The following is a 27,653-nucleotide window of genomic DNA, read 5'->3' as shown; positions in this document are numbered from 1 at the left end:
CTGCACACAGCTCAGAGATCCAACACAGAGCTGCAGAGCAGTGCAGACACACCGCTGGACGGCAGAAGGTGACCTGAGAGCAGCAGTGGCATCGCCCCTCGGTGCTGCCCAGCTTCAGCCCCACATACATACCACAGAGAGAAACGTCACGCTGCTTTTTCAGATGACACCAAAGGAGTTTGCTGTAAGTACCACGACAGACAGACACAAAGTGACAGATGTTGATTTTAACTCCCTCCAAAGCCAAAGCAGAAAAGACTGCAGGTTCCCCTCCCTTCATCCCCCCCCTAAAAAAAACCTTTCTGGTTTCTCTACAAAGCTAGTGACAAAAACCCATTTTTACCCTGTGTTTTGCTCTCCAAAATGATTTTGTTGTGTTCCTTAAAGCAAAATCACCAAACCATGCACCAAATCACAGCTGCAAGATCTGGGAAAGCATGTTCTTCTGACCCTGAGATCAACATTGCGTGTTGGAGTATCACAACTCACTTGAACCACTTTCAAAAGACTTATTTCTTCTAGCAGCAACTTTTAGTGTTACATTGAATGATTTTCTCCGGATTGCAAACGTTTGGAAGGGCTTACAACAACATACTGACAAAACAGCATCAGGAAATTATCTGTTCATCCAGACCTGGAGCACTGCTGGTAACACATAACTGCACTCCAACTGACTGGTGTATTTCTGTGTGCTGTTAGGAAAGTGACCATTTCTCAACCTCAGGAGCCAGAGGAAGTAACAAAATCTCCATGACATTCCAGCCTGGATCTCCACTGGCACAGACAAGAGGGAACACAAGCTTCTGAATGTCACGCTCGAATCTGTTCTTTTATAAAACACAGCTATTCAGTGCATCAGATCCACACGCTTGGCTACTTGCAAGAGCCACCTTCCATTGGCAAAAGGAAAGGCAGGAATCCTGGTGGCAGCCTTCTCCCAACACAAAGTACGCTCCCACGTCTCAGAGACAAAGCATCACAGCAGGCTCCTATCTGCTCCCAGCAGCAGCTCTACTTTCCAGGGAGAGCTGTCTCCTACAGCTTCCATTTCTGGTTTTAAACCTGACTGATGCCATCTTAAGAAGATAATCACAAACAAAACTGAAAAATAAAATTGATAAGACTTATTCTGAGAACAACTTTCCCATCAGAAAACATCTGTAGCGTAGCTTTGATCACAGCGATGCAGTTCCACTGTTGCAGTTACAGAATTCCACTTTAAAAGTTACTCATCTTTTAGACACAAAATACATTTAACCCACACACAGTTCATGAACACAAAACCAAACTGTACTGTGTTGTTACTCATACTAAGCATTACGAAAGCAATGCTAAGAGCCTATGTTTAAAGGATTGTTTTTTAAGTAACAGTTTATGAAAATTATCACACAAAATAGCAAAATATCATGCAAGCAGGGCCTCCACATCAGAACATCCTAAAAGCAGCATCAGCTATAAGCAGGTTTTCAGCATTCAATTAAAAATCACTGAGTATTTGCTATTAAAGGTAAAAATCCCAAGTTGACAAAATACCAGAATCTTCTCCAACACGATTCTAGACTAAAAGAATTCAGGTACGGAAATGTTCATCTCGAGCAGCAAGGCACTGATTTCCATTTGAAGATGCAGGCCCTTTGGTCACACAGAATAGCTCAGCCTTTCTCCCAGCAGCTGACCCTGCAGAAGATGAGGGATGGCCGGAACAGCAATGGGAGCACACACATCACCACAGTGCATTATCCATTTCATTTATCGCCCCCATCTGATGGATGGCCTGAGAATCCCTCAGTGGCAACTGTTGTTTCACTCCCCAGTTTGACACTCTTTCCTAAAGCATTCTTCTTCAAAGATCATAAGTACTCATAATTAAAAGACTGCTTATTTATGAATGGATACCAGCTGCTTCTCCCTTCCTCATGGAGCAGCAGAGATGGCAATATCTCAAGAACCACTCACAAAGAATTGCATGTCATTCAACAGCCTCCCTACAACTTCTCCAAGGAGTAATTGCAAGTGCCAAGTGTGCAAACAGAGGTCTAATTGCATCACCTACTATTTCTTTTCTAAAGGTGCAAAAGCCAATGAATTAGAAGCTGGTTCAATTCTCACACATCAGACAAGAAGTCATTTAGTTGTGCCTGTCTGATTTACCTGATAGCGAGTGGTAACATTCTATAGAACACAGTGGGAGAGACCCTATACCATCTGCACAGACCACCATAAAACAGCCATATCCTCCTCAACCAATCCAGACATCTCATTCTTGTATGTCGACACACCAATAAAACTTCTGTGAACACTGTAACTGCTGTAAACTTGAAGTAATTACGTTGTAAGTTATGAACAGCAACATTGTGGTATTCTCCAAAATAAGAATGGAGATTCTGATACGTAATTATACAGTAAAATATATCAGATAACTTTCAGAAATTTTCAAAATATTGGAAATTCAAGAGGCTTTCAGAAACCTGCATAAACTATCTTGTGCTGTGTCAATGGATTACAAGCCCTGAAGGAAAACCAGCTCTGTACCCAAACAAGCGTATGAGAACAGCTGGCCCAGGCAGCGGAGACCTGCTGTCACCCATCAGCGGCTGCTGCGCTCTTTGTGTTCTGCCTCCTGCCCCAGCATCCTCCCCTCCCCTCCCCTTTTTGCACTACCTTCTCACTTCCTTCTGTCCACTCCAAATAAGCCCATGTTATGCACACACAAAAACCATTTTTACGGTTGTTTAGGCTGAAGCACAATAAAACCCGTGAGACCATTTCATGAAAAGTGGCAGCACCACAGGGAAAGCATGGTATTAAAAACAAAACACAAACAGTAGACCATCTGCTGACAGCATCTTGTTTGACCACTCTTACAATTGGTGAGAATGGAAGAGACGTGACACAAAATCCAGGATGTGAAGGCACAGTGTTCATGTGATGGTCACCAAAGGTAAGCTGCCAGAGGACAGGGCACAACAGTAGGGTAGCAGGGCAGATAATCAACGGAAGCAGGAAGGGCCAGGGAGACAGAGCAAAAATCATTTAGTTTAAGAGAAATAATCTAACAGTGACAGAAGAAAAATGGCACACGTCTGCTATTCATTTTAATTGTTTTGATAAACTGAGAAGCTGGAGCAACATTTTTCATTCACCCTTATTTTCAAAAGACACTGCACCCCTGCCTCATACAAATGTCTGGGTGCTGCAAGCAAGTGTTCCAGATTTGCTCCCAGGTACAGGTCAGGACCAAGGGATCCATTCTGAAATGCCACCCCTTCCAGTTTCCTCAAGCCTACCACTTGCATTCAGTTTTCCAGAAGATGTTTGTAGAACATATTCCACTTTCTAAATGCAAGCATAAAGTGACAGAGAACTTCTGTCTGCGTACATTCAGCAAAGCATTTCTAAGATAACTCACCAGGGATAACAGTGAGACACAGCCCCCAAACAATAGTCGAAATCTTCTAGTAGCATCGGGATAAAAGAGGAAGAAGCCATACAGAAACTCCTCACTTTCACAGAACAGTCCCATCCCACTGCCACAACAGGCTGCTGTGGTGCCAACTACATGGCTCTCTGCATTCAGGGAAGCCAGTGTGACACGCCACACACACATGGGGTAACCGACAGAGCACACGACATTCACAGGCAGCCAGTGTTCCTGGTAAGCATTGGCGCAGTACCCACAAACAGTGGAGTCCGGCTCCGGTTCGGCTGCTGGTCCCTCTGCCCAACCAGGGGTCACTGCAGGAACGGAGCCAAGCGATGCACACAGGTATTGGCTGACCGTATTTTCAAAATATGCTAATGGAAATGACATGTAAGTAGTACCAAATGAACTCTATTCATTACAGGGAGTTCACCCACTCAATTGAGCAGCTAGAATTACTCGGAAGATTACAGGATTTTGCTTCTACCGTGGCTGCAAACAATCAGCCCTTCGTTCTGTTCCCAGATACCCAGCACAGCCTCCACTCCCCTGTGACAACACTGTAAGCACACCCAGCCCTAGCAGTATTTTTAGCAGGGGTGTTCAATCAATATCGCTATGCACAACCTAAATTAGGCTTTAGCAGGACAACAGAATTTAAATCTCATTTGTTGCCATGCTTTACATAGAAAACTGTACTGAACAAGAAATAATCACTGAAGTGAACCCTAAGGAGGTGAATCTGACCGCAAGCAAACTTCACAGCAAAGACAAGGAAAGCGTACTAGGAGGTAAAATATTAATGTACTTCTGCTTTTGAAGAAAACACAATTATATTTCAACGCTTGAGTTTAAAAACAACCTACAAATAAAAACATTTAATAAAAATTACATCAACAAGAAACTGCAATGACAACAAAGTTATCTTCAGATATCAGACCAACGCTTACATTTCTGAGTTCGTACAACCTAAACGTGCCTGGGAAATGCAAACAAACACGTGCACGTTAGCTCATCGCCCAGAACCATATTTTATCAACACAGCGCAAACTAAGTTCTGCCAAGATGTAAAAACAACTTTTAGGTCAGTGAAGCAAGAAATCCATTGTGGAAAAAAATGGCATCCGTAAGATTATGATACGAAGTATTTTACATTCAGGCAACGAACCGCAGAACTTCCCTTCAATATCCACATCTAACAAGAAGCCAGTTTCGCCAATTCTAATCTCGTTCACGTGCCCCTGCAGCACACATCGGCGGCGTGACGAACACACGGATGTCTGCGTGTGCGCGAAAGCAGCGGCGGCTCCAGGAGCAGAAAGCAGCGCTCTGCCTCCAGCGCACGGCCGGCACGGTGCCTCCCCACGCGCACCGAGTCGAGTTCAGGGCAGCGGATACCCGCGGACGAGAAATCCATGCGCACGCCGCCCTCCGACAGCGAACCTCCAGCTGAAACCCATTAGCACCTCTGTAATACACAACCGACTCGAATGTTTTCCGTGTCCCAGCCGAAACAACCACCGCGCGGCCACCCCGAAACCTTGCAGGGCGCAAACGGCAGCGCGAAGTTCAGCCGCGTGTACCGCACAGCTGAGCCGCGCGCGCGTCTTGGCACGGAGCGACGCCGCCAGCGCTTCGCCTACACGGCAGGCACGGCGTTCCGACAGCGGCTGCTGGGGAGCGCGGGAGGAGAGGAGCGTCCCTCAGCCGGGTACGTGCGGTTGGTTATACAACCCTTCTGCCGGAGGGAGAGACTGAAAACGGACCGGAGCCACGCGACGACCGCGTTTCCCCGTCCCTATCCGGAGCAACGTGCCTGCGTGTGCCTAGAAAGCGCAGCGATGCCAACTTTCGGGCTGTAATTCGGCCGCGGCTGCTACGCCGCCGTCCCGCAGGGCCCCCGGCTGCAGGAGCCGGGCTCCCGAGCCGCAACGGCGAGGGGGGAAGGAGGGTTTCGCCGGGGGTGACGGCGTCGCGCGGCCCCCCGCCCGCCTTACCTTCATATAACAGCCACGTCCTTGCAGATGGAGCGGGGAAGGGGGCGGCCGCGGGAGCGCGGAGGAGAGAGGCGCGGGGGCTGCGCTCGCCGCCGCTGCCCCGCGACCCCCGCCGCGGGGGCGCGCCCGGGCACGCGCTGAGACGCGCACGCCCCGCACCGCCTTCAGATCCCCCGCAGCGCCCGGCCCGGCCGCGGCCTCGGCAACGGCGCCCGCAGCCGCAGCAGCCGCCCCGCGCCCAGCCGCAGCGGCGAGGACCACATCGTACTGCGGCGGCTGGGCCGAGGGACCGGCTGAGGGGCGGGGGGAGGGACGGGGAAGCCCGAGAGGGAGGGAGGGAAGGAGGGAGGGAGAGAAAGCGGCGGAGCCCCGTCCGGCTTCTCCCTCCCCCGCTCCTCGCGGCAGAGCGTCCCTCACACGGGACGCGGCGCCGCCTCGCGCGGAGCGGCAGCCGGGATGCGGCAGGCAGCGGGGAGGCGACGGGGCCGCGCCGAGGCGCCCTGCCTGCCGGTGGGGGAGCGGACGGACGGGGGAGCGAGGGGGGAGCGGGAGGAGGATCGGCACCGCCTCCCCGTGCGGCCGCCCTCCCGCCTCATGCGGGTAGTAGCGGCAGCATAGCAACCAACATGGCGGCTGCGCAGTCACTAATTGGCGGCCGGCACAGTGAGAGTGGGGGGCGAAACGAGGGGGTAAGCTAGGAAAACTCGCGAGACTTTGTCGCGCACCCTCTTTATGATTGGCCGAGCTGCTCCGCCTGCAAGAGGGAGGGCGGGGCTGGGTGCCTGTTCCGCAAAGTGATTGGATGGGTCTACCATCAATCGAAGTGGGCGGTGCGACTTTTCCGTGCTGGAGCGCGGATTGGCAGTCGGAGCTGTCAGTCACCAGCGGTGTGCCGTGGCGTGCTGCGCTACGCGGTACTGAGCGCTGTCCGAGGCGCTCCCGGTGGCGTCCCGCTGCCCGCGGGGCTCTGGGCTGCCTCCCTGGCGGCGCACAGGGCGGGAGGAGATTGGGAGAGCGGGGCCGTCCTAACGGGGTACGCCCGGCCTCATCCCGCTGTTGTACAGAGCACTGTGATCATTTATAATACGCATAAACGTGGTTGGTTAGAAATTTCTTTAATCTCCGTTTATTAAAGCACAGCCTTTCACAACTTGACCAAGTAATGGGCATGTAGGGAACGAGTTCTTGGATTTCACAATTAAATTCCTAAATAGCAAGTGCATAATAATGCTATGGGAGTTTGCATGCACTCTTCTAATTAGGAAGCTTTCTAAAATCATGTCCTTTTGAAGTTTGGAAACCTCTATGTATCCAGCCTAAATTTATTCCCACTCATTTCATACCCATTTGTTCTTGTGCCAGTTCTCTTCCTTTGCTTCCATAGCCCTCCACTTTGCGCGTTTACTCCCAATTTATTTCTAGAAAGCAGCCGTACCCCTTCGTTTTATTTGGCTAATCATTCCAGCTCCCAGCTGCTCCCATTCTCCAGCACTGAAGCACAGGACTGCCCCATGGCCTGCAGTTGTACTGACAAACCCATTGTGTTTGAATCCAGACACGTCCAATATCCAAATTCTGCAGCTCTGAAATACTGCCAGCAGCAGCAGCAGCAGACAGAATACGCTGTCCTATGCATTAGAGATCCTTAGCTGCAGAGTTACCTTGGTTTCTTGAAAATTCTCCTTCAGATCATGCATTTATTCACAAGTTGCATAGATATGATTTAATCCATTTGCACATAAGCTTCAAAGTGCAGCTCTCACATTTCTGTATAATTCCTTACTCATACCTGGATCATGACAAATATACTGCAGTGTTCAGTTTGAGAATATCAATATTTTATACAGTGTAACAGAGAAACAACCCAAAATACTTGATATAACTGCAGAACTGCACAGTATTTATTTAGCAAATGTAACTTCAAGCTGTTACTAACAGACATGTCTTGCTAATGGGTGAGACACACAGATCCTGAAGGCTGGGCACTTTGCAGCTGTTTCCTCACGTTACCTGATCAGCCCTGACAAGCATCGCTTACAGAGGGCTCCATTCAAAGTCAGTAGAAGAGTCCCGCTGAATGCTCAGGTCAGGCCTACGCTGCAAGAGTGCTTTAAAAATAGACACTAAACTAAGTTCTCCAATTCATGACCTTACAGCACAAATGGAGCAAATTGGCAAGGCGAGATACTAGTATACAGACATTCCTCTCACCTTGCAATGCGGACTTCAGTACAGGAGAACTTTGCAGAATTACGACTTGTTAAACACTGAGTGACCGCATCCCAGAATCATGAATGAAAGAAAGCAAGCAGACTGCAGCATGACTCCATCATTGCTTACCAGAAAGAGAACACAATCCTTTCATACGTAAGATCTGCATTCAGCTTGCTTCTCTTTCAGGGGTTGTTCTGACATCAAAGAGCAATTTTTTTGCTACAGTCTGCCATAAAAAGTGCCTGCTGCATAACTGGTTCATGTGGCCACAGCTTCATACGCACACAGGTGCATGGGGATGGATCTGTATCATCACTGCTACATTTTGGGGGATCTGTTATCTTAATGAGTAGTAAGGTACTGCCAGTAAACACAAGTGAAAACATTTGCTAGAAGTTAAGCCTCACGACTCTGGTATAAAAGTAGGAACAAACAAAAGATTTTCCTTTACTTAGCAGATCTGTGGTATGTGTTTGTGCCAAAACCCTTATTACTCACTCAGGACCTGCCAACCAAGCTGTGGTAATTTATGTGAGAGAAACGCATACTAAAAATGTGAATGGGATTTTTAATGTCTCACTGAAATACCAAATGCAAACTGCTTTGTTGCCACGCTGACACACTTAAACACTGCATTAAAGCAATTCAAGATGAATGACTCTCACCACAAATGGAGTTTAGCTGGGAAAGGGAAGGAGACAAGGCACTTAATCTTAGCACTAAAAGCAAGTATGATGTATGTTTAATGGCAGATGCACTTTCTATACAGCGGGACCCTGATTCAGCACAACACTGAGGCACGCACGCCTTGCTCACTGAAACCCGAGGGGCACAGGCACAGCCCTGCAGCCAGATTGGCCAGATCCCACACGGCGCGTGCCGCTGGCATGTGCACGGCAGGCAAGCTCCTGCTTGAACGTGGCTTTGGGATCGCTGTCAGAATGCAGCAGTGTCAGAAATACTCAGAGTGCTTGCTCAGCAAAGCGCTGTGTAAGCTGTGGGGACAGAATCATTTCTTGTTTGGGGCAGGGAACAACTTTCACTTCACGTTCGTGCAATACTTGGTACAACAAGGCTCCACATGAGCTGGTAAAGTGCAATGTAATAATCATTTGTGTTAATAAACTTGCTGCATGTTTGAAGGCTGCCTGTATTTCTCCTGAAATATAAATTTAAGAGATAGATAACCTTCCAGGGATACACTGACTGAGAATGAAAGCTGAAGGGAACATACGTAGCTATAGCACCTAGACCACGTTTTGCTAAGCCTTTTTTTTTTCCTCCAGCCAACTCTCAACAAACTCCTTTGCCTTTAACGTGCATCCAAGCACCACAAGGCTGCATTTCCATATACACACTGCACATACCTGAGCCTTTTGTGAATGTCATCTGTACATCCACTGGTGGAATACTGGTATTTTCTTCTTCTGCCCAAAACAGGAACTGCACACATTCTGGCAAGTTAAATATAAAGCCATCATAAAGGAGGCCAAAAGATATTTTGAAGCATTAAATCATTTCAAAATAGAAACAGTAAAAGAACAGTAGAACTGCCAAGAAATGTGAACAAGCAGCAGGTAATGGCCTCACACTATGGCCTGAGCAGGACTTCTGCCTCATGCCTTTTGCTTCCTATTGTGCCCTAAAATGTGGATATTGGACACAAGAAGCCCCAGTAAAACACTACAGTGAATGAAACATCAAGTAAACACTTTTAGAACCTTAAAAAGCATTGGATCAAAGTTTTGAGATGAGATCCACAATGATCTTATTTTAGGCAAACCACTTTCATAGATTTAAAGCCAGAAATGCCCATTTAGTTACATGTAGCCCATTTAGTTTGACTTAGCCCAAAGAACCTCACCCAGTAATTTCAGCTGCAAGCCTATAACTTTGGTTTGAGCTATGTTGTGCTTTAAAATAGTTTTTGCCTTTTCTAGGTCCCTCATTAAGCAACCCAGCTACCAATTGCCACTGAAGCCTCTTGGCTTTGTAACTTCTCACCATGAATTCTCATAAGAAATGAGTAATTGTTCCCAGTTCATCTTCCCTCCATCAGATATGATTTCAGTGAAAATACGATAAATGAGAATTTGTCATCTATTTTGCAGGTAGTCCTGGAGCCTGGAATATTGGAGAGGAGTGAGAAAGCAGAAAAGTACTGACGGGCTCAATTTGTAAGGAATTAGCTCCATTCTGCTATTGATTTGTTTTTGTAGTTACAAAGTAAAAAAGAGTGTTCTGAAATGAGCAGCTCAAGCATGGCAATTCCAAGCTTTAATTTTTAATTTTTCCCCCTTCTGTAAGTGTCTCTATTCAGCCCTGTATCTGGCTGAACTCTAAGAACCTTTCAGGAATTTGAGACGGTTTTCCTTCAGAGCCAGAAGTTACAGAGCAGTGACTTTAAAGAAGACAGTGCCTTTGCCCAGGTCGCTGCGTTCTGCACTCAATGCTATTTACATTTCTGTTGCTAAGATGGCCCTTACTGAGCAATGGCTGCACCATATTCTGTAAGTCGATGCAGTCCCTGTAGATAAGGAATACACATTCCACCTCTGTAAAATAACTGTTTTCGTTCATTTTGTTTCTTTGCTCTGAAAGGGAAGTGCCACAATGAGTCCAGATGAACAGTTATCATATTTCAGCTCAGTTGCAAGTTGCATCAGGGAACCTTTTGAGAAACAGAAATACATATAGAAGAGGGGCAGAGAAAATGTCTGCCTTGTCATCTCTTCACCTTTTATTGCAAGGGATTACAAAAAATATTGTAGTGTTTGGTTTCTTTTGCTTTTCACAGGCGTCTTTACAAAAGTTTGCATAGAACTCACTCATGTGAAACACAGAGGGACCATATGTCACCTCTCACTGCCTGGCACATCCTCTGTTGAGGTTCTGAGGTCTACATTGTCTGCCAACAGCAGGCACTGGCAAAAGGCTTTTCCTCAATGTAATCCATAGTCAGACATGCAAGCCTGGCCCTAAAAGCATTGTTCTTTGCTTTGTGTAGCATGATGTATTTCAAAAATAAGTGTTTTTTACAAGTTAATATCTCCAAAGAGAAAAATAAAAGTGTTTATTGAGTGTTATGGTTTGCTTCCACCTTGCATTAATGATCTCCTTGTGGTACAGAAAACTGCCAAATTTGACCTTTCCTAAGAAAGACACAAAAGAGGGCACAGCAGCAAATCAGCTAAACAAAACGTGTGCAAACTGCTTCCTGGTACACCCACACGCTGGCCCCACTGCAAAGTAATTAAAATTGTCAAGAGAGATTTTGACCGGTTAAGTTCTTCCAGGAATGGTACAGCTGGTTCTGAATTCCTGATTCACAGAATGCTCACTTTCTGGCTTACTGAAGTAGTCCCAGAGTTCGTGTCATAAAATAGCAAAAATTGCTAGAAAGTTTAGGCTGATTGGATGGGAATTGGCCAGACTAACTGTAATACAAAGTGTCATCAATTACACACAATTCAGCTCTCTGCATTTTCAAATCAGGGGAAAAAACTTGTTTGCAAATCAAGACAGCAAAATGGTTGCACGCGTTCCTTCTTATTTAAAAAATACACGTAGCCTGAAAGTAGTACAGATGGAGCATCCCAGATGATGTCCTGCCTCAGAAACAGCCAGCAGAGGAGAGGACTAGAGAGCAACTGGCTGCTATCTGGATAACACTCTGAAAAGACCCTCAGCACAGGCACATGTTTGCTTCTGGGTTAGCAGGGAAACAGGCGCAGGGAAGCCAGTAGTGCAGTGTCAGCCCCACTGATCATAGCCTGAGTTAAAAAATGTGAAGATAGCACTGTAGTGCACTCACACTACTATTCTACCTGCACCTATCTCGCTCAGCCACAAAGGGACCACACACTGAGGACAGGGTGGCTCATCGCTTCATCTCTCCAGCAACACCAACAATGAGGCTACCAATTAGTTCCAGTTTTAATGTGGCTTTTATCTGATCTGAACTCTCCATTCTTACAGCATCTCTCTCATGCTGCCCACAGCTCATGAAATTTGCTTATTATCTAAGAATCTTAGCTTTTATGTATTATTTACGAGCAGCAGTAGTACCGATGATAAGAATAATTTTGATGTTTCTAGTCGTAAGAGTCATGGGGACTTGGAAATATGAAAGTGAAAAAAAAAAAAAAGCAAAAAAAAAAAAAAAAAAAAAAAAAACCAGAATGCAAATTAAAATGCAAATATATTTTGTATTTCACAAGTTGGGAACAATTTTGGTTTTGGCAAGAATGTTGCCAAACTCTCAAGTCACCTTTGGGATAGACAAAAGTGCACAAGAACAAATTCCTCTCCACATAACCAAGTAAAAACCTAGAGTCTGTATCTTCCTGCCCTAGCTGCGTCACTTACTTGACCATGAGAGATAGTTTTTTGTTGGTGCTTGCTGCTCTTTCCTGTGTTCTCAGAAAACAGGAGTGTCCTCCTGATTGTGCTGGAGCCACAGGGTGGGACCACCAGCAGGAAAACACTGAGTAATTAGGGACGGGCTGAAAGGCACTGCAAGAGGTGATCCCAAGAGCCACCCTGATCAAAGGCACTCCCTACACCAAGACAGGAAGATAAGGACCCCCACCTTACCTTTCCTGGCTGGCATCCTATGAAGGGATGAAGGAGTAAACATATCTGAACACGTCACCATCTTGTTTAGAAGATTTAGTGAGGACAAACGCAGTGACCCTCGAATCTTGTACTACATACTGGTTGGTGTCACAAGGCTGACACAGATGTTCTGTAACAGCTTGCCAGTGTGCATCAGTGGTGGCACTCAGAGTACTGCAAAGAAATTGCATCTCTGATAATTTGGGATTAATCACAGCGTTCTCTGGAGCTACCCTTAATGAGGCACATATTTACCATCTACTTTGTATTTCTGCCCAAGGCAGCACATTTCCATGCCCTATCATGAGGAACTGGCTCTGCAACCCCATCATTAGTTTCCTAGCTGGATCCCTTCTGCAGCAGTGGTGCTTCCACAGGACTCTTCACCATCAGCTGTGCCCAGAGGCAGGTTTTGGTGAACGGATCTGTGCTCCTTTGTTCACCTCCCCATAAGATACTAAAGACATTATCCACATAATGAAGTCCCAATAACATCCGAATAAAGTAATTGTAAAACAAACCTCTGTTCTTTACTCTGCTAAGTTCTTTGTTATTGAAAATAAAGCTCTTTTTCTCCCCTCATACCTTCTGTCAGGACTGTCCTCCGCCACATCCCACATCCCTGACAGCTCCCATCTGGCAGGGGTTGGGGCAAAATCCATGGTACAGCAGCTTGGGGTCTGTCCTTAGACTGGAGACAGTGTGTGAATGCAAGACAAGCAAGATTGGTAGCAGCAAATCCTGCAATGCACAGGGTTAAAAGCACATTTCTGCTCTCGTTTTTTTTTCTGTTATTTACCCTTTCTCCACTAGATGCTACACTGAGACCATCAAACATTTATTGAGTCAAATAACATAAATTTGAAGACTCAGCACAAAAAAAAGTCTTTAAAACAAAAGCAGTAATAGTGTTACTCTATCCATACATCTGTGGGGTGCATAGATGAGAGTAACGCATTTCCCACTAGAGTAACTGCACTGACTTTAAAGCAGCATCCTTCTGGGAGCTGCGTGGCAGAGGATAAAGCAAGTCTGCTCCTATGCTGTTGTTACTCATGTGCAACTGTATCAGGTAATTACCCAATGAATGAAAGGTTTACCAAGATCATGCCATGAAATATAAAGTTCAGTGAACCATATATGCCAATGCAATGAGTCTTCTTTTCCCTTTACCTTAGGAATCAAAAATTGTGTACCTAACTGAATAAGAAGTATGGTAGATCCTACTTTTAATGACATTTACAGTTCAAATACTATCGCAGATAAGCATTATTTTCCTGTCGTTATGCAAGGTTCTGACCCTGCCAGCTGGGGAAGCACTGAATGGCATGGCTCCCACAGAGCCTGCCAGCCCCTTTCCTAAGCTGTGTTGTGTATTGTGCAACACCTGCTAGTAAACAAACTGGCATCCTCTTACCTTCTGGTGCAGCAGAGCCAGACCAGTACTTCTGCACAGCCCTCCTCACGTGACGAAGTAAATACATCAGGATCTGTCTCAGAGGTTCTATGTAGACAAAGCAAAATGAGGATCAGAACTGTTTCAGTGAAGTCTCAGGGCTGTGTTCTCATCAGGTCCTTTTTACCCCAGACTCCCTGAAGTCTGCTTGCTGTGAATCCCTTGCCTTAAAACACGCTACTTGGAAAGGCTATGAATGTTACAGCTCAATTGCTGGCACTTCTGTGATTTTAGGAAGAGGGAAAATGTGATCTGGGGAAAATTCAGTATGACCTGGTTAAGGTACAACAGCAGTGCTGTGCTTTCTTTCCAGCAAAAAATAATCCCAAAGCATGGCTTCACAACAGTGCCTATCCTGCTGTAATATTTAATTTGCCTATCTAAGCTTACTCTGGGACAACAGTTGGGATAGATAATGATGTTTTGTTAAAGCTGAAACAAGGCCTTATAAAAGTAATTATTTATAGTTTTAGGAACCCAACATGCTGCTGTGATGAGCTTCAAAATATCTGTGATATACAGCAGATTAAGACCAGATGCTCAGCAGTCTGTCACTGAGCCCTGGCCTCCTTATTGGCCATTCACAAGCTCATCTTCAGATTAGTATAGAGAAAGGTGGATTAAGAGACAGAGCGGGGAAAATATCTGCTTTTTTCTCCTTTCTTCTCCATAGATATGGTAAAGCTTAAATCAGTTTAGCCAGTGACAATACACAGCATTATTCTAAGCTATGGACTATTGACTGAGTTTCAGAGATTTAATTTTGGTGGCATTCCCCTCAATACTTCATAGCGAGGTATGGGTGACCTACTGAGGATCAGGAGAAAAATCAAGAGAACTACAGTTACTTACACTGAGAAGCAAGTGTTAAAAATAAACATTTGTCCTCTGGTGCTTCTCTTCTTAGTTTCTCCATCCAAAGAGCTAAAAGCAAACAAAAAAGCTCAGTCGTGAAGTAGGTCACAAATCTCTGAGCACTCAAACAAGAGGTCATAACCTGTATGAAATTGAGTTTGCTTTGCAATGATCCTCGGAAATTAGGGCTGTATCATTGGAGGGATTCTGCATACCTCTGGGAATGGCACACGGGAGCACTGCTGAGTTCCTCAGAGATCCAGTTGTGGGCCCATCACTAGACCTGAAATTAACTTCTGATTTTGCTGGCAGACTTGTAACAGGTCACTGGGTGGGAGCTGATTCTTGTCATTTGTAAGAAGAAAACCCAAATGTTATGTGGACCCTTCTGCTCCAAATAATCATCTGCTAGAAGTGCTACACAAGAAAAAAGCATCAAAAAGAAATGTCACAACATTAGAAAAAGTGCTTAACTGGATTTGAATAGCAATAGGAATAGCAGTAGGAAGGAAGGAAGACATCTTCCGGGGCCAATTCCTTCATCTTGCATGCAATGAATGGTGCTGCCCCCAGCCACGTGCTACAGGTACCAGGGAAATCTCACTAACCCCAAACCCCTACTGTAGAATGCCTGCCTGCCATTTCAGAGGCAAATGAATCCTGAGAAGGCCTGGATAAGTGATGTCACTTTCAGGTAACAAGCACAGGGAACATGTATACTCTCATAAAGTTTGACCCCGTGATATAAAAACTCAACAGCCTTTCACCATCTGTTCTATGTAGCACATTAAAGGAACACTGCACTGCTTTTGTGGCAACTAATCTCATTATCTCCTCCAGCCCTCCCCTTTCTCTCCCAGTTCAACTGCCTTTCACTTACTGTCTTCTTGCCACTCACTGCCTCACAAACTCCCTGAATCCTATTTTACTTTGTGCCAGCATTTCCATCCTTCTTTTGAAAGGTGGCTGTTCCTACAGGTGCTCCTTCTGCTGTCCTTTCTCTTGGCCCCAAGGATCTCTGTGAGGCATCATCCTCATTTTAAGTCAAGTAAGGAATTGTCAAATATCCCTTCAGATATTGACAGACATTGATGAGATCCCCCTCAGCCTCCTTGTCTCCAGGCTGAACAGTCCAGCCCTCTCAGGCTCTCCTACCTCTAAGATAAGTCTGACCCAGGTTGCTTCTACATCAGAAATCACCAACATCTAACTAAGCCAACTGAACCATCGCTTACTGAAGTGTTAATTGTGAAACCACATGCAGAAGTGTGACTTGGCTCAGGTAAGCGCACAAGCCCACATCGGAGTTCAAACCTGTTCAGCTCCACAGTGCAATCTCAAGGCACTCAGCATGAAATCTGCAGCCATTTATTCCTGAGAGCTGCCAGTAGCACCTCATTTTCTCCTTGAGCGAGGGGAAAGGCAGAGCACTACTGGTACTGAGGGGAAGCCATGCGCCTCTGAAGTAAAGCTTTCCAGAGTGAACAGAGTGGAGGGAGGGCAGGCAGTGTGGCGAGCCAGAACACATCAGCCTGAGGCCACATAGTAAGGATATCAAAGAGTACAGACAAGCCTGTGTGAAACCCTTGGTCCTTAAGTGAGATGTTGGATCTCATGTGGTAAAGATCAACAGAGACCTGCTTGACCCCTGGCTGACATATACCAACAAGCACATAGTGCACGAGGATCCCACTCACATTCCTTCCTAGCAGAATAAAAGTGGTCCAGAAGCTGCTACACAAGCCCTGTACTGAATATCTGCACTAAGGAATCTTTCACAGATACCGTTTTTCGGAATTGTCTGCAGATAAGAAAAAAAAATAATCTGTGCTCAAAATTGTCCTTACAGGATACTCTCTAAGTATAATTTGTAACCAACCATTCACATTTACCACTGTTTTCTGGAGGGATGCTTCTTAACAAGTCACAGGATTGTACAGCTAATTCAGCTTTGCCACTTACAGCATGCAGTCTCTTTCTGTGCACCAGCAACATCTTTAATTTACATAACATACATTACTAAGCTGCTCAGGTGTGACTATGCTGTAAAACCTACATGATTCTAGCAGGGCTTTGTGTAAACATTATTTATTTGCTCTACCAGCCTATGTCAGCACAAAATGATAGCAGGCATATAAGGCAAGGTTTTCTTTAGCGTAAAGATCAGTCACAAAATCATGATCTTTTTTCTGCAGTATAGGCTCTAAGCCCATACTCTCTGTCTTGAATTCTTTTCCAGACACAATGCAAGATTGTGCTAGAATTGGATGGAGAAACTGGCATCAGATGGGACGATGAAGGCCTCTGACCTTTGTAGAAGAGCTAAACAATGGCGTTTGAAGAAACACGGCAGCTAATGTTGATGTTCCTTTCATAAGAAAACCAAAATGTATAGTTTCCTGCGTTGCATCCAAATTACAACTGAAGCCTCAAACCAAACACTAGCAATACAACACTAGTGCAAATATGATGAAGAAATATTATTTACGTATGCATACACACAGGGATATCAGATCAATTCACATAGCTAATTCTGAAATAAGGTTCCTGTGCAACTAGTCGGTTTTGTTCCAATCTTGTGCACAATCTAAAGGTGTTTCCACTTGTACTGCCAGTGGACTGCAATAGGCGGTTACACAACTCAACACATGCCCCATTTAGGCCTGAAAACTCATCTTGCCCAGGTCTCAAGATTGCATTTCTCTCACGATCAGTAATTTACTACTTGAGATTTGTGCTCAAGCCTTCTGGCAGTCTTGTGCCTGTTCCTTCCAGGTCTCTGCTGTCACCTTGTGCTAGTACTCCTGGTGCCTGCACAATATCTCCTGCTGTTCTTAGTAGGCTTCAAGATATGGCTAACATTTTATTGCCACAATCTAACAACGCAGAGATCTCTGTTGTCGGGCCATTGGTCAGTCCACTGTACTGAAATAATGGTCTGGTAGGATGTGTACATAGATAAACAGAGAGAGAATGTAATAAACATACATAATGCTTTAGTAACTATCTGTTATTAATATCTGCTGTTTATGGCAATATTACTGTTTTGTTATCAAAATTGCTTAACAACATATGCGAAGCTTTAACCAGACATATGGGCTGATACAGTCTAGAGAGCTTTTTGAAGTCAGAGGGTGAATAATTGAACCAGCTTAGCTTTAAATCCTCTCACAAACCACATATTTTACGGTATCAAACAACCTCAGTTTGCTTTAAAATGAGCTTTCTGAGCAAGAAGTTAAATCTGAAAAAATGTTATTACTGGTTGATATTCTGTTTTTCCCTTAGACATGCCTCATACTCGTCTCTGTGGCTTAGAGCATTTTTTTGGGTTTTTTTTGGTTTTTTTTTTTCAATGCCTGTCCAGAGCTTAACAACAGGATGCCAGACTCGTAGCTGCTTACATTAGTTGACTCCTACTGCCTGCCTAAACGTCAATTATAATGAGACAGAAGTAGATACACAGCAGAGATCTTTCTGCAGTGAGCTCTCTACATCACTGTCTTGTTTTTCTTACTAAAGTTTGCCTTCTTTCATCAAGGTGTCCTGCAACCAGCCTTACCCATCTTTTGCTATTTCCATCAGCAATCTGCTCTGTATCCAAACAGCTTTTAAACATTTAGTTGTACAATTAATTGGGTTAATTGTAACCCATGTACTTTCTATGGAGGAAGAAAGACTACTTAGGGAGAGATCCATACCAAGGTAATTTCACAGAGACCTTCAGAACCCTACGTTACCTTGCAGCTCCCAGTGATGAGCTCCCATGGCCTGATTTATAGACACTGATAGATTTATAGACTTTGCATCTGTAACTTATCATCACATTTAAACTTCTGAGTGGCTCTGCTCCTCTGGAAAGCTGTATCTAATGACATTCTGCACAAAAAAAAGATTGTAAGTATCTATTAGCGTGTAGCAATTTACCTTAACATTTAGAAAGATATGAATAATATGCACAATCATGCCCATGCTTCTAATGCAGGTGGAATTATTCATTGCAAAGCTGGGCAATATTTTTCTGTTGAACACTTATTACAGATAAATGCTTTCTGTATTCAATACCTCAATATATGTTTGAATAATACTCTGAAAATAATATTTCACGCAAATATTGCACTGAAATATTGGTTCTTTCCTCCATTGAATAGTTATTTCCAAATCAACTTCCTTAGGATCAACTGTTGTTTACCCATTCAGCTAGGTTCTGTCTGGGCTAATAAAAAGATACAGCATTGGCCCCCAAATATTTATAATCTTGGCTTCAGACATGTAAGCACATAATTGGATTTCTCTGCTACCAGAGAATTTCTGGGGTTAAAATGAACACAACATAGGAAAAAAAGAATAAAAATGAATCAAAAGTTACAAACAGAAATGGAATTACTGTTATATATTCTTGATATATGAACGTCCTTATTCCACTGACTACCATGCTTCACATTGTTTTTTATCTGCTCTTTTCTTCTCTTAGAATTGTAGAATCATTAAGGTTGGAAAAGACCACTAAGATTATCTAGTCCAATCCTCAACCTATTCCCACCCTGCCCACTGACTATGTCCCCTTTTAACTCCTGTATGCATCCACTCTCATTATTTTCCCAGTCTATTCATTAAAGATCGACTAATTTATATTAATTTGCAATTAATCCTCAAACTCTGAATAAATGTTTTGCTTTCACGACTCTAAAATGCACAATTAAATCCACAGCTACAGAAATATTCTTCAAGATTCTAATCCAAGGCCCATGAACGCCACTCATCTTATTCCCTTTAGTTTTCAAATTTCCACACAGTCACTCTGAACAAAACTCACTTTTATTGTCAGTGTCCAAAAGAAGATCATCATGAGAATTAGTGATGCAAGATCTTACAGAGAGATAGCCTTGTGGTGCAAGACTGCATTCTATGTCACAAAGAAAGTATTTCCTCTTCTAAATAACAGAATAGGTGCATATACTGTGAAATAAAATGTATCCCAGCAATGCTTCCCCATTCCCAGAGGCAAAGGCTGCCTTGTGCCCTCAATGAGCAAGGCTAGCTCCTTCTCAGACAGGTCATGCCATCACTGCATGCTGGCCCCTATTGCTGTGACATACTGTTATTATTATTAGCAACAATAAGATGACAAGAAGCTGGCTTTCTTTCCAATTTGATGTGTGAAATAGCAGGACAGCCATGCCGCAGCCCCCCAGAGAGCAGCTCCACCCCACGCATCAGGCTGCAGGGCTTGGGGGTGGCACAGGACAAGCAGCTCAGGGGACAGCAGACAAACCTGCTTGTCAGAGCACATCCTTTAGGAAACCAGCTGGCACATTTGGAGACCTTGCTGCGATGCATCCCAAAGTATGGGAACATGGCAGCACTGGGAGGTTGGCTGCTAAAGCACAGTCCTGAACAAAGCCCCAGTGCTGGTGCAGAGGCACCCTCAGTACTGTGCACAGCTGTTCTTCTACTGTGGCGCATCAAGCAGTCACTTGCCAGAACAAAATACTGATGTAAAAGAGCTTCTTGCCAAAAACTGGCATTGCAGCTGGCAAGTGTTACAATATATCCGTCTCTACAGAATTTCACCTTGCGTTTCACTTGTGTTTGCTGGTTATGGATGCTGAAGTGAAAGAAAATAAACACATCAAACATATGCACAGACTGCTTAAAAATAATGCAGGCTATAATCTGTTACAGGTGTTTTCTTAGTCCTCAAAACAGAAAAATAAATAAAAACAAGAAAGCAAAAGCATAAAATAGGGGATCTGTCTACTCTGCCTGCTCCATGGTGTCTCTGCCTTGGTTTCTGATCAGATACAATCAGATATTTATGACCTTGCTGTTTTCATGCACACAAAACCCTGATTTGTAACTACTTTTACAAGGAAATTGAAGTGCTTAGAAAAGGAAAACATGGTGACAACATAACTCTTATCCTACTTGTGCACCCAGTGGCTGTCATCAGAGAGTGGATTTGGAGATGGATACCATGGCCCAGTGATGCCCAAGTTAAATAGTGCTTATCCATTTCCAGCTTGGACAATATTGTGTTCACCTGCTTCCTGCCTTCTAGCCTTAGGCAATAACATAAGAATGTATTCACATTTCTTTTTACTGCCATTTTTCTGCTATATATTTGCCTCACTCACTCACATGAAGACTGTGGCAGTTGTCATGCAGTAGGATCGCATAGCTCCAAAATCACAAACAATTTCCTAAGCCCCGGCTTTATTATTTTAATTCTTATCTTGAAATATTGAATGAGAGCAGAATTGCACCTTCAAGATGGGATGTCAGAATAATTTTGTATCTTGTCACTAGGTAATGATTCTAATGGTATCTTTTACTTAGCTGCCCTCATTAACGACTTGATGGCGAGAGCATGTTTCAGCAGTTGTGAACATGTGAAACACTCTGCGTTCTGGGGGAAAAGATTAGCTTAATGAGGAGAAAGCCAATTTCCTGAAGAAGTGTCTTACACAGTTCCTGCTTTTAAAGGAAGGTCTGCGACACGGATAATTTGTCATTACAAGGTATAAAAAACATTTAACTTCACAGTTTGCTGCACTTACAGCTCTCCTGCAAAGGGGAGAGATTAATAGATTTTTCTCAGCCAGTAAAATAGAAGGTGAAATCTGTCCCTCCGAGTCCTTTCACTCAATAGAGAAGCACTCATTACTCAGATTGTGCTCAAGGAGCAGCCCAGCATTCAGCTCCTCGGGTACCACACAAGTTTCACTCGGTGTTCATTACACCCTTGGGCACCTTTGAAAATATGGCCAACAGACACTAAAATCCTGTGACAGAGCTTTGCTAAACGCTGAATCTCTCCTCATATCCTTCAGATACAACATACTTGGGCAAGTATTCTGAACTTCAGCAGTCCAGCAGCACGAGCAACGCGAGGCTTTCAGCAAGCCGAAACTGGAGTGCCCCAGTGCCGCAATCCTCGGCAGAACCAGAGAAGCTGCAGGAAGGAGCAGCTATTAGCATTAGGTCATCCAAACCATCTTGCCAACAAAGGATGTTTCTCTCCAGCCTTGGCAAGCAAACCTGGTAATCAGGCTTGCCAAAATAAAAACTGGCAAGGACCTTGACACCTGATGTGCAAAGAAAAGGGCTGAGCACAAAGCTAATATTTACTTTGTCTGCATCTTTTTTGGAATTTAAGCAGAAAGGCTAGAATGTCCTTGAATGTTCATCCGCAGGAAAAACCTGCACCATATTAGCTGTGTCTCGGCACTTGACAGCTTATGCCATCTTGGATTTTTCCAGCAAATTTAAGTACCGTGCTGGAAAAATTCTACAGAAAAGGTTTAATGTTTTTTGGTTTTGTTTTTTCCTATTTACTAAATATAACATCCATTATTTACCAGCCTACATCAGCAAGTTATGCCAACCTTACCACAGTATAACAAGACTGTGTGTTTAGGGAACAGAGATTTAGCACATTAAAAGATTATAGTTTTAGACAGTCTCAAGCTCTCTCTGCTCTGCAGCAAAAACCTTCCATAAGTGAGCTCTCAAGCTAGCCCTTTCACAGTGCAACCATTCTCCTTCTTTTAAGGTGACTCAGAATAGTAGATTTAAATGAAGAAAGTGGACTCTGCCCATCAAAACCACAAAAGCCTCGTTAATAGTGAAATTAGAAAGATGACAGAAGCTGGACAGCCTTCAGAGAAACAAGCACCTGATGGAGCTGTAGGAGTCCTTGTTCATTGCAGGGAGTTGAACTAGATGGCCTTTAAAGGTCCCTTCCAACTCAAATGATATTATGATTCTAAGACATCCTCACAGAGAAGTGAAGGTAGATGGCATAGCAGGTGACATTGGTGGCAACCAGCTGGGTGATGGATTCCTGTCTTAATTGGATAACTTTGATGGATACCTCTCTTAACTAGGCAAAATGCTTTTCCTAAAAAAATTATTTTTGTTAATGCCAATCACCAAACAAAACAGGCCAAATACGGTGTCTTTAGGCTGATGATAACAAAAACCCTTGTGCCCCGAGGCCAGGGGCTATACTGGTGCCTGTCTGCCTGCCCATCCCACATGAGGCATGTAAGGCACTCTGAAATTCCTCAGGCAGCAGTCAAGATGCTGATGTTTTATCTGCTCCTGTGCTATCCTGCAGTGACAGCCACCACTCTGCGCTTGGAAAAGAATAAAAGGACATCTACTGGCAGTGCTATAGAAAGCTGCCAGCCACCTTGTGAAATCATGATTAGAACAAATCCAAGAAACAGGAATATATGCATAAAATATTCATTATTTGCTCCTTGTCAGCTTGTAAATCCTTCTGTTTAGATTAGCTCTGCTTTCAGGACAGTCAAACCGTCTACCTTTTGGTGACCTATTAAAATACACAGATCTAAAATTCGGGGAGGTATAAAATCATGTAACTGCTGTTTTCAGAGAAGCAATTTTAACTGATAGCAACAATGCTTCTAGCCCATTATTCAAAGTCATCACTAGTTTCTAACATTCACAAAGGTAGAAACACGTTCTTTTTTCTGTATTTTAATAGAAAATACAACTTACAGATGATTTGTGTCCAACGGAGTGCCACTGAACATGCAAAATAAAACTAGAAGGATGAATATTGTCTCCCAAATAAATCATTCATGCCCACATTTATGTGAGTTGTGGTATCATGTGTTGTGACTTATCTTCACTCCTATCACTTTTGCTTAAGAAATCTCAAAAGTTCTCAAATACTGAATAATTGATTGGCTCTGGGAAACTGAGAGAAAAAAAATTATTTTCCCAATGCAAAGATGTTCTCAGAGCATCAAAAAGAAACTGAACACGTTAAAACAAGACAGACTTTCAGAAAAAGTGGATCTTTTTTCCAAATGGTACAGAAAAGTCAAGATTTGTGCATAAGATCCATTTGTTGGATCTGCTCTTGGATCCTTGCTACCATTTACAGCCATTGCCAACAAAAATCCATATTCCCACTGGACACAAATCACCCAAAACAGGGCAGTTATTCCAGTTTTCATCAGCTAGAGATGTGAAAAAGCTGAAGCTTATTGCTGGGATTACACAACATGGCTTTGCCAAAGCAAGTGATGTTTGTGTACTCTTTGCAATTCCTTGAGTTGATAAGCAAAATAGTTATCAGAAGTGAACAATGCCATTTTAATGGAAATTGATGCACTCCTAGCAAAAAGCTTCTTTTAGGATTAAGTGGTCAGGGGATACCAATCAATGGGAAGTTGGCTCAGAGACAGAAAATAAAGAATAGAAACATTTGGTCATTTTTCTTTCTCACATATGGTTGTTTGTATCAGAATAAGACCAACCTGATTTGTTAAATTAATTCATAAGTCACAAAAGTAGTGAGAGGCAGAATTCTGTAAATGGGATCCACAAAAATGCCTTGGAGGAATCTGACAAAACTAGAGAATGGGTCTGCCCATGAAAATCACCACAAAGGAGTGCATGAAAATTTACTGCAGAACTGAAGGGTGGAATTCACCTGCAATAACGACTTATGTGTAACCCAATTTTCACTATAAATATATTAGCAGCACTATTTGGCAATTAGCCTTAGTTGGGCACAACTGCTTTAAACGACTAAGTCCAACTAAGTCCAGCTCCCCATACTCTACTTATACATCCTGTGCTCTAGGACTCTGATCACCTTGGTAACTCCTGCTGGATACTCCCAGGTTCCTGAATGGAGGTATGCATAACTCAAACTGCAAAATAAATTTTTGGGGGTATTCTTTGCTTATGGAAACCCACCCAAAACATGGGCAGCTGCCACAGTAGCTACTCCAACAGTGTGCTCCCCATAGGAAGGCAAAAAGAAAATGACATGCTATGGAACTTCAGGTCAGTAAATCAAAACAGATTTGAAACTTCAGCCTTTTAGGATTTTAGGATGGGCTGAAGGAGAGAATTTCCAGCACGGATAGCACACATGGAAGCAAACTTCATTCTAAACATACCAATGAGGATTCTCTTGTAAACACATGGTTCAAAAGCAGTTTTGACAAAATGTATGGCATCTCTTGTGTAACTTCAATAACAACTCTACATCTGATAAAACCAGCCACCCTGGGCTCTTTCATCTGATAACCTCTCATTATCTTCTCAGTGACAAGGACAGGAGCCTACGCCTTAAAAAAGATAGAAACCACGTCGTTATCATTAAAAATACTTTATAACAACAGCAGGCAACTCTTAATGGTCATTTCACAACACCAGAGCCTAAGAAATGACAAATAATATTTTCACCAAAGACTACCAGGAGAGACTGCGTCTATTCAGATTAAAAATAAAAGATTCTAGTCAAGAATCACCTAAAGTGATGCTGAAAGAGCACAGAAGCTGCAAACACTCAACTTCTGGAGACAATACCCTCAGCAATGACATAACAAATCTGCTTCAATGGTGGTTCTCAAACTTTTCAGATCAAGATCTATTTATTTTCTCTAATGGTTTAAGCCTCTTCCTGATATCTCTACAGAAATTCAGTGGAAACAACATGCTACCATATGGCTTTTGCTAGACACAGGAGCACATTGTTCCTGTGAGATTCTTGGGCAGTACCTCCATAAGCTATAATCATGGCATTTCTTCTGTCCCTGTATGTATAAACTAGAAGGGGAATAAGGAAGACTAGATGTGAAGGAGACTCTTGAGCCAGAGGGACTGAATTTTGTATTTCAGAACAAATCAGGGTTGGATCTTCCTGTCATGGGAATGCCATTGTGCTGATAGTATTAACCCCCAACAGATGTAGATGAAAATTACAAATGCTCTGGTTGAAGCCATGCAGGAGGATGGTGGGATGCTGCAAAAGAGATGAAATTAGCTCAAAGGGGATTCTCTACAAACGGATGCCACTTGGCACAAAACAGAGAACCTTTGGGGGCTTTTCCTCTTGATCAGGGACTGTGCATAGTAGAAACCTTGGATCTATACTCAGTTCTCTGTATGCCACTATTTTCTTGAATGGCAGATTTGGCACAAGTAAAAACTGTGTTACCAATGGGTGATTCAGTTCTTTCTGGAGAAACAGAATGTTGCTAAAGGGCCAGAGTCCACTGGGCCAAAGAAAGCATCTCAGTTGTTGAAATACCCGCAGCATACACCTTACACCAGTCTGTAAACAAAGCCAGACCTCCAATCTGGCCAAAACCCACTGACTCAAATGACATGCCACCTTTTTGTGGTAACTAAATAATTCATAGTTGTGGCAGCACGGAGACTTCAATCTGTTCTAAGAGCTAACAGCACTCTTGGGTCAGTCTCCCTTTTCCTCAGTCGCACTCCCACTTATAAAGCCCTTTGGCTTCAATGGTTTTCCTACCAGGATGGCCCTGGCACTCAGCAAGCCAACAAGGACTATGAGCAGCAGACACAATGCTAACTGGACCACAAAATTCCAGGCTGCAAAGCAACACAGCTGGCTAATTCCACAAAATGCAACCATGTCCTCAAAACTTACGTACTTTACTGAATTTTCATTTCCTGAAAAAAAAGTTATCTTTCTGAGAGAACGTCAAGCAGCCTCCCATTAGGCAGGAACCACTCAAGCACATATGCTCACCATGACTTGCTGCCAATGCTCATGTGACTGCCTGCCAAGAGGTACACAAAGTTCACATCTGACACTAAGACTCTTATGTAGGATGTTCTCTGCCTGATAGATCAACGCTCTTTGGCCCATAAAATCTATTAGCAGAAGCAAAGAGGCATGGAGAAAACTCTGCATTTACTTTCTTTAAGTTACTCACAGGGATACTGAACAGAACAGGCTGCTTCCTAAACTAGGGAATCTCTGGCTTACAACTGGCAGCCTGTGAAGTAATTCATGAGCTGCAAGGTAGAAGAACATTTACTAGCTGAGTTACAAAGCTCTTGATGAGTTTACGATGGCATGATGGATGCACACATCAAGTGACAGCAAATAAAACAGTGACAACGTGATCTTTGCTTTACACATCAGTTTTCAGGCAACCTGTTTTTGCAATTGGAAATGTATATTGCATGTTCTGTGGTAAGCTGCAGAGAGCCTAACTTAAAGGAAGTTACAAAGTGCTAACAAAAAGTTGTAAAGACACAAGACACATGAAGTGATAATACTTCTCTTCTACAGTCCTTGGAAAGATTTTTTTGGATTGTAATGAAATATGTTGCAGTCTCTTTGCCCTCCTTAGCTTCTTTAAATAGCAATAAGAGTAGTTTGGTTGTTTTTTTTTTTTTTTTTTTTTTTTTATTAGAAACCAAAAATAAAAAAAAAAAAAATCAAACACAAAGTAAGACTTGAAAAGCAAGCAGAAAAAACACAGAAAATCACCCGTCCAAATAGCAGTCAGTTATTACTTTATGTTAGGTCATGCTCTTTGGGAGATTACTTGGTTTCAGCCTCTTACTTTGCAAGGACATTTTCCACATTAGATCTAGCAAGCGTATGACGCAAATGTTCCTTGGATTGCATGACACAGACAGCCCAGGCACCCCCCCATTCAGGAACCCATCTCAGTACTCTTCATGTCTTTCCCTTCCAGTCCCACAGTTCCTGCACTTCCTTCACACCATGACACAAAGTGGGGATTCTTATCCTTGCCTACAACACCATTCTCAAACTAATCTCACATAGATCATAATTGAAACCTACAAATCATAAACCCAAAGAGATTATTTAACGTAGGTCTGCAACCACCTTGATATGCACAACAGCACACCATGAGCACACCATGACATCCTCCAGCCATGTGCTGAAGGGACATCCCAGCTGCCCTTTGGGATGGGTTTGATCCTCGCTACACAGCTTTAGGCTGCTCAAAGCAGACAGACAGACAGACAGACAGACCCACCGCCTCCCAGGTCCAGCAGCAGCCCACTGGAGCTGCATACCTAACAGAGTGCTTGAGTGATGCCCACTGATTGACAATCACTGGTTTGTAGCACCACAGAGCCACGTCTGGTTTTACACCAGTGTCTCTATTAGTGCCATCAATATTGACTCATTCTACACATCTAAGGTGAAACTCTGCAAGATTAAAAGCACTGTGACAGCGTTGTAGGTCTGTTTTTTTTTCTCAGAGGCTTTTCACTCCCACAGTTTCAGCTGAAGCCATCCTCC

At 43.6% G+C, this 27,653-nt stretch overlaps 1 protein-coding gene and 2 long non-coding RNA genes across 3 annotated transcripts in view; all 3 read right to left on the bottom strand.

The window, feature by feature from the left end:
• The window catches only part of PTPN4 (protein tyrosine phosphatase non-receptor type 4), a 99,183-nt gene extending 93,688 nt beyond the window's left edge, over positions 1-5,495 (bottom strand). The window contains exon 1 of the mRNA XM_042827369.1: positions 5,419-5,495. The gene's annotated coding sequence lies outside the window, so the exon portion shown is untranslated. The remainder of the gene's footprint in view (positions 1-5,418) is intronic.
• A 1,033-nt stretch (positions 5,496-6,528) lies between these two features.
• LOC122164912 lies at positions 6,529-10,303 on the bottom strand. Its single transcript, XR_006170343.1, has 2 exons — positions 9,000-10,303; positions 6,529-8,627 (listed from the first exon to the last, which is right to left on the bottom strand). It is a non-coding gene; the product is annotated as an uncharacterized LOC122164912 (long non-coding RNA).
• Positions 10,304-10,327: 24 nt separating this feature from the next.
• LOC122164911 lies at positions 10,328-12,923 on the bottom strand. The gene is made up of 3 exons (XR_006170342.1): positions 12,835-12,923; positions 12,229-12,423; positions 10,328-10,784 (listed from the first exon to the last, which is right to left on the bottom strand). It is a non-coding gene; the product is annotated as an uncharacterized LOC122164911 (long non-coding RNA).
• Positions 12,924-27,653: the final 14,730 nt, after the last annotated feature.

Source organism: Centrocercus urophasianus, unplaced genomic scaffold, assembly GCF_019232065.1.
Source record: "Centrocercus urophasianus isolate 14NV4802_14NV808 unplaced genomic scaffold, USGS_Curo_1.0 seq_28, whole genome shotgun sequence".
In the NCBI taxonomy this organism is placed as follows: Eukaryota; Metazoa; Chordata; class Aves; order Galliformes; family Phasianidae; genus Centrocercus; species Centrocercus urophasianus.
The sequence above is the reverse complement of the archived record's forward strand: the minus strand, read 5'-3'. Positions and strand labels throughout refer to the sequence as shown.